The sequence below is a fragment of the Sorghum bicolor genome, chromosome 3 (assembly GCF_000003195.3).
Source record: "Sorghum bicolor cultivar BTx623 chromosome 3, Sorghum_bicolor_NCBIv3, whole genome shotgun sequence".
NCBI classification, from domain to species: Eukaryota; Viridiplantae; Streptophyta; class Magnoliopsida; order Poales; family Poaceae; genus Sorghum; species Sorghum bicolor.
Window position 1 is genome coordinate 43,230,622 of NC_012872.2, and position 7,739 is coordinate 43,238,360.

At 40.9% G+C, this 7,739-nt stretch overlaps 1 long non-coding RNA gene across 1 annotated transcript; it reads right to left on the reverse strand.

Annotated features, from left to right (window-relative positions):
- Positions 231-3,045, reverse strand: LOC110434090. The gene is made up of 3 exons (XR_002451567.1): positions 2,756-3,045; positions 2,524-2,652; positions 231-655 (listed from the first exon to the last, which is right to left on the reverse strand). It is a non-coding gene; the product is annotated as an uncharacterized LOC110434090 (long non-coding RNA).

Here is a 7,739-nt window from a genome sequence, read left to right on the forward strand (position 1 = left end):
GCAGTTGCTGTTGAAGCCGTCGTTGTATGTATATAGCAACGGACTTCATCTTTAGCAACGGACCATCCATCGCCCCATCATTTAGCAACGGACAGTCTATTAGTAGTTTTTGCAACGGACAGTTCATCGCAATAATAACTTTTAGCAACTGACAGTCCATCGAGATCAATTAAATAAGTGAAAAAAATAATCCACATATATTTAAAACTAGACCACATTCACAACCAATATTATACTAAATGACATACACAAATAGACACATTAATCATACACTCAGTCATCCATATCAAATGAGTACATATATAATCATGTGACTAGCTTATTAAGCTTCTTGCCATCAAACCAACATACAAACATGCATATAGTAGCTGAATACATAATCTAGCTAAGTAATCCAAAAGTGATCCAACATTATGACCATCGAGTCCACAAACTAAAACTTCCAGATTGTAGTCCAAAAGTATTCAAAGATAGTATCTAGTACACCATAAGATAGCATCTAGTCCAAAAGCATTCAAGTTTACTCCCAGCACCCTTCTTGCCAACAATCTAGCACTGCCTAGCGTCTCTAAGATGATTCTGCAGCACCTTGAGAAAATCTTTGAGAAGAACTAGCAACCCCCTGAGATCTTGTTTGCTGATTGCAGACCTTTAGCTGTTACAAGTATCATAGTTAGAAACTGTAGATCTTGCAGGCAGGCATGCATGGAACATCATGAAACATAATGTTGGAGGTCAGTTGTAACTTGTAAACCGATTACAAGTACGAAGACCAATTCAGTTGATGGGTCTCAGTAATTACAGAAAACACATGAGCACATATAGTAGTGAACAAAATAATCCTATCTTATGAGAGATTGAAGGTGAACAAAAACCTGAGCACTGACAGAGCACACACATGGATCTATTATAGAAGACATGTAAACATTGAATACTACTAACACTAGTACACTACTATTGCCATGTTTTCCAATGAAGTTGGTTACTACTAAAACTACTAATACAAAGTGGTATTCTTTTATGCGAAAACGTGTTAGAGGTAGGTCTACTATGTTCAAAACTATACTACTATACCACCAGAGCGATTGCTAACTTAAAAAGCGTTTGTGGATAGCCTAAAATGCATCTGAGAAGAATTTGGAGAGCTGAGTTAAAGGTTTACTCTGATGAACTGAGATAATGGTATCAGATAACTTGTAACATATGTAAGTCAATAAAGGAACTATTAATTTTGGAACAGCACCGAACTGACAGATTCTAGGAGCAATATATATTCACAAATCCTACCTTTTCAATTAGCCAATAACGATTGCAACAGGATTAACTGGCCTGCAGCAACACAATTGGCCCTTAATATGCATACAATGTACACTGCATGAAAGTCAAACACACCCTATCTTTGAGATACACTATGGCAGATCGAGAAGCAATCAAAAGACTTTTGTTAGTATATATAAAACTAAAGTAAAGTTCTCCTAAAACGATCTAGGTTGACTTTCTTTAACACTGTTTAAGTGAAGTTCTTACTAAAAGCACAGCCAAATGCCACAACTATAATATATGCAGACTTAGTACTGGACAGTTCATATGCTTCAATTGTGATTAAAGAACCTCAATTGGGACATATGTATCTAAACAAGCTTATCCGGCTGGGATTCTCCAGTAGACAAGGCAAGAATAATAGTAGTAGTACATAGTCCTGACTAAATCTTGAGAAGAATTACTATAACAATGTCTTCACCTTTTTATATCTTTTAATGCATAAAGGATATTATGGCAACCAAAATTATTTTTAGAACCTACAGACTAATATCTACAACTTTCATAAAGAAGACATATTTTTATCATGCCTTTAAGGTATCCTAATCCATAGTTGAAGACAAACCTCATAATCTGCTCAAGAATTGGGACAAAAAGGTTCACATTTTCATATACCCAAATCCTCAAGTCCAAAAATATGAAATTTAACCAAAGATCAGAGAATTCCATATCCTACAACTTTGGTATTACTAACCTTTGCAGAAAGAACCAATTAAATGGACCTGAGCAAGACCCAATATTAACTGAAAATTATGTTGAGGAAACAATACCTTGAGCTTTGAAAAAATATATATCTAGAGTTTCGCTTATCCAAACATCATGATTCCTACCAATCTGGAAAGCTATAGGAAAGTACTGCAAGTCTCTTATTCTTTGTGAAGTCCCACAATGCCTCTAAGGTTCCCAAAATACACCTATATCTAGTTCTATCAAAAATTTCGTCAGAACATGACAACTAATTTAGAAAACTCATATCTCCCAAATCATTCGGGATAAAATCATGAAACTTCACGAGCTAATAGATCTGAAGCTCCTCTAAAACTTTCCTATTATCAACATTCGAAGAAAAAGAGATTTAAGTCACGGAAACTACAGTAATAGGTATAGTACTCAAGAACCTGCACATCTAGAGCACTCATAGCTTTTTACAGAGTTACAGACTAGATGAACTAAGCATGAAGAAACAAAAATAAGAGTACTCACGGTTAGATCAGAGGAGTTGTTGGTAGAGCCCAAATCCCCACACACAGCAGCACACATAGGCTTCTTGACCCTACCTGGGCGCCATGGTTGTCGAGTTCAGCACCTCGGTGGTGCACGCCGCCGCCCGACCTGCACACAACACAGAGAAAGAAATGAAATGAGAAAGATAGCTAGAAAGCTGCTAGTGTCCTTAGATTCGATTCTGAGTGAGTAATAGAGGAGGAAATCAAACCATGGTTGCCGATTTACGGCATCTAGTTTGAACGCAGTGAAAGGGGGAAAGAGAGCAGAACTGGGATCTGAAATTAGAGGGTATTAAAAGGTCAGAATGGAGGGGAAATGGCAGGGGTAGCACCATTGTATTGGAGAGAATAGTATGGAGATAATTAGAGGTGAGATTTGCCATCCGGGGAGGTGGATTTGAGCAGCGGGGGCTGCTGCCATGTGCAACGTGAAGAACAGATAGGGGTAAGGAATGAAGCAGAGGGAGGAAGAGAGAGTTACGGTGCTGGTCCATTGACCTACGGCTGCCTGCTACATAGGGTCTCAGTGTATTAGTAGTAGTACTACTACTACTAGGAGGGCAACATATTTTTCTTCTGGGGTCAGTCTTAGGGTCTACTGACGTGCAATAATAGACAAATGGATCAATCCATGAGTAGACAACGGAAGGAAAATATTAAGAATATTAATCAATCTAGTGACTAACTAATTCTGTTTTAACAAAGGAAGTAATAACTAAGAATATTACAGCGGGAAGGGCCCAAGTACCACGCGCGAATGGAAAATTTCTATAGCCACGGACCATCTGATGTTGTTCCTGATGTATAGCAACGGACTATCCAACGAAAAAGAAAAAGATTATAGCGACGGATCGTCCATCGCCCTATTCGGTTTAAGCAACTGACCGTCCTTCACTAACCTTTAGCGACTCACCATTCTATCCTAATAACAACTTTTAGCAACTGCAGTTAGTTGCAGATTAAGGGTTGTGGTGTAGTGTAATGGCTGAGCACTCTTAATGAAAGTTGTAAAGTACGGCGAGATAAGCAAACTTCATATTTGGCCCAAGGTCCAATTCGGCCCGGGAATGGCCCAAAACGCATCCCACGCCGGCCACTCCGCTGCACGCCACGTGCTCGACAAAATGGCGACGCGTCCTCCATGCAAGCTGGGCACCCCCACCATTGCTGAGCTCCACTGCCATATGCCCCTGCATCCTCAGGTGTGGATGAGTAGTACCCGAGCTCCCCCATGTCTCCCTCATTTCCCACTTCTCCCTCTGTCTCATCTCCTCGCTCTCCCAGTGCGCTTAGGAAGATGGTCGCCATGGCTGCCATGGCCAACGAGCAGAGCTTGAGCTCCTGCTGCTGCTGGCTGCAGCCGGCCAAGGCCAGGGCCGGGCGTGACCACGGCTGGCCGAGGCCAGGCCGCCGACTGGCTCCCTGCTGCCACAGGCCGCTCTCCAGCAGAATCCTCCGTAAGAAGGAAGAAGAGAAATGATCTCGGTATAGAATAGAGTAAACCTCAGAGTTCCAGATGCGAGACCAAGACTCATATGGCTGCGGCTTGATTCGTAGAAAATCCAGGGTTCCCAATGCAAGATCTGTTTTCCTTTTTCTTTTGTTTTTTCAGATTTCTTGGATAAAATTTGGAAATGCATAGTAAACGATAGAAAAGTCGTAAAATAGTAAATGCAGACTTTTTGCAACTCTTGTGAAATTATCTATGCATTAGATCTATAATATGGCATGTTTTTGTTTGAAGTTTTAGCTGTAGAAATAGATTTATGCAGCTAGGTTTTTAATGCTAGTTGAGTTTGTCTTTTTTATAACTGCTGCTGTGTAGATCCAATTGAAGTGAAACTTTTGTGGCATGGTACTCATGTGATGATTGATGTCTAGTAATAGTTTCATGATTTTGTATTGCAGTATAAATGAGTTATTGATTTGACTTACTTAGGGCTTGATAAATGGTTTATAATTAAAAATTAAAATGTAAAAATAGAAAATGTTGTTCCACTATTGTAACACCCCAGTGTTATGGTTGCATCATTCACATGCATAACATGAGCATCATCATGTCCATAAGCATATCATGATCATCATCTACCTTGAGTCATGTCATTTTGTGCCAAAGTGTGATTTAACTTGCTTAAATATACTTCCTATGCTTGTGTTTCCTTGTACCATGCTCATGCTTGTGTGTTATGCATTAGTAAATACTTTATCTATGCCTAACTCAACCTTAGGAACAATGTTCATGTTGATCACTTCTCCAAAATAATCACTTAAGTCATACTTCCTTGTATAGGCCCTAGAAACCTCTTGTGCTTAGACTTTTAAAAAGTGTTTTATAAAATGATTGCATGTCAAAACTTCCTACAGCAAAGTTGTAGAAAATTTTATAAGGAACAAAAGTTGTTCTATGGCCATCTCATGAAAATGAACACATCTAGCTGAAAAGTAACCAACAAGGCAGATTTGGGGCTGTTTCCAACACTTAGAAAAAATTTCAAAGTCTGGGATCGCAACAGTTTGCTCGATCGATTTTGAAAGCCTCACATCTCTCAATCCAGGCCGATCTGGCTCTTGCTCCAGTTGACAATATTGTAGAACTCAGCTAGTACTCCAACTTTGTCAACTACACCATCTCCTAATTCGTTTTGGTTTGCAAGATAATCGTTGTCGAAGTCGCTCCGTCAGACAACCATCGCTATGTCTGAATCGGAACCGAGCTCGTCGACGTGGCCGACCGGCGACAGAACAACGGCGACATTTGGCGCCAGTACGTCGTTCCTGGACCCGCTCGTCAGCTCCCAGCGCCCGCGTAACCTCCACGGTGACACCCCGGACGCAGTGGACACGTCCATTCTCTCCTCCCTCTCACGCTCTCGCCAGAAAAGCGGCCGCAGCGAGCTCACTCCGGCGAGCTCAAACGCGATCCTCGCTGCGTTGCTGCCCACCAAAACTCGCCCACAGCTCCGCCGTAACCCACTCTCCATCCTCCACCCGCAAACTCGCCGTGAAACCCTCCGGTGAGCCGACATTTCTGACTTCCCCCAAATAGGGTCGCCATGAAATTCTTCTCCGGCGAACTCAATGCTGAGCTCCTCTGAGCGTCTCGTCTCCTCTGGTTAGGTCCTAGAGGTAACTTAGGTCCTTAGCGAACATTTGCGCCACTTAGTGGACGCTCTACCGCACTCACCATCGCCGGACACGATGCGCAGCGCCGCCGTATTTCCGCCAGAGTTCGGCTCTCTCGTGGCCAGCTCATTCCACACCGTTTTAAGGCTAGTCACCTACATAGGGAGCTTCGCCGTAGTTCACTGGTGCTGTAGGAAACCCTAGGTCGCGCTCTACCGGCCTGAGAGCTCCGGCGTAACGCCGAGCACCTCCGCCGAGCCGTCATGGTCGGCGGCAAGCCCTTTCCGGTGGCTCCGCCGTGGGGAAAAGGGGGTCAATCGGTTCGCAAGGGTCTCAGGATCACGTTGGTGCCTGTGGTTTGGCCGGAGACCGCGCCGTCGCGGAGAAATCGCCGGTGAAAGTCGTCTCGGTCATGAGGAAGACGACCCTGACACGCGGGACCCGCTGTCAGTGACACATCGTTTCCCTCCTTTTCTTTTATTCAAATCCAGATTTTTGGCATTCTTGTAAAAATCATATCTTCAGTTTCTTTGATCCATAAATTGCGAAACAAATTTTGTGATGTTCCTTGAGATGGCTAGTGTTTATTAAAAATATAAAATGTACTATGTTTTCTGAGAAAAATAATTGTTATGATTTAATCTTGATTATTCAAGTATAAATTCATATCTGTTAATATGCTCCTCATTTTGCTATGATATTGTTATGGTAATCTCTGAGTGGTATAAGAATGCTACGATAAATATTTCATGATTTTTCGAATATTGTATCTGTGATATGTAATTTATGTTTGTGATATGGCTTGTTTTCTTATCTAAATCATAATAAAAGTTTGGTGCTTATGCTGGTACTCTATTCTGGTGTCAAGCTTGTTTATGGTAATAGTAACATATAAATAATCTGAAATATGTTGTTTGACACTATCTAAGCTGTGTTTCTTAATTTATGAAATCAGCACCTTGTCACATGTTAAATGCTTATCTTGAATTTGGCCTGTGCATTTGTTCTGAAAATTTTATTGTAATGTCTAGATGCTATGCTTGTGCTTCTGTAATTTTTGTAGATTTTTCTGAGTACTTTTGCTAGTATCATGTAATCATGTCCCTTTATAGAATTAAATTAATGAATGCCTTGTTGTTAAATGTTTTGGGGTTAACATATGATGTTTTGGTAACCATATGATATGTTTGTGCTATTAAGCCATTTGGTTGGCACTATATATGTGTTGGCTATGTCATCAAATAATTAAATAAAGGGGTTGAAAGCTGTTCTGGACAGCAAGAGAGTAATCTAACTTTTGCTTGATGATAACTTGGTCTTATGGAAGACTTGTCTATATCAAAGTTGTTGTAAACTTTATGAACTAGCTGTGGTTTAAGTTTGGGATCATTTGGTCCAATAGTCTAAGAGTTATGGATCTTCTAAGTTAGGTTCCAGAAATAGGTTCTTTCTGTTTTTCTGGACAGAACCTAGAACTTTGTTTAATTGACTTGTTTAACTTATGAATCTTGCTGTGATGTTTAAAGATGAAATGTAGACAATTTCATAAGCTTTACAGAATGTCCTCAGTTATGTTTGTTGGATTTATATAGCAATAGTTATGATCTGTTTACTGAGCTTTTCTGTATGTGATGCTTGCTGTTTATAGTTGACTTGGTAAGTTTTGCTAAACTAATTAGTCATCTTATGTGAACTTGTTGTGAAAGTTACTCCGTAAATGAGTGTCCAGTGAAGTTCTAATTATGTTATCAAGCATTCATCCTTTAGTATGCACACATTCTTATTCATCGCGCATGCAATAGGTGCACTGGAAGCGACTGCTGCGTTCGAGCTCCAGGTGAACCCCGAGGGGGAAGAGATCAACCCAGAGGTGGAGGTCCAGCAAGCCGGACACGAGGAGCCCGAAGAGGAGAATGAGTGCCCGAATCACGAGCCTGCATCATTCATGAAAGGCAAGCCCCGGAGCATCTTAAGTCTCCCATTTTAATTTCGAAAGCTTACTTGATTATGTTATATCTATTGATGCATTACGTATAGGAGTTGTGATGAAACCCTTGCTGCATTCTACTC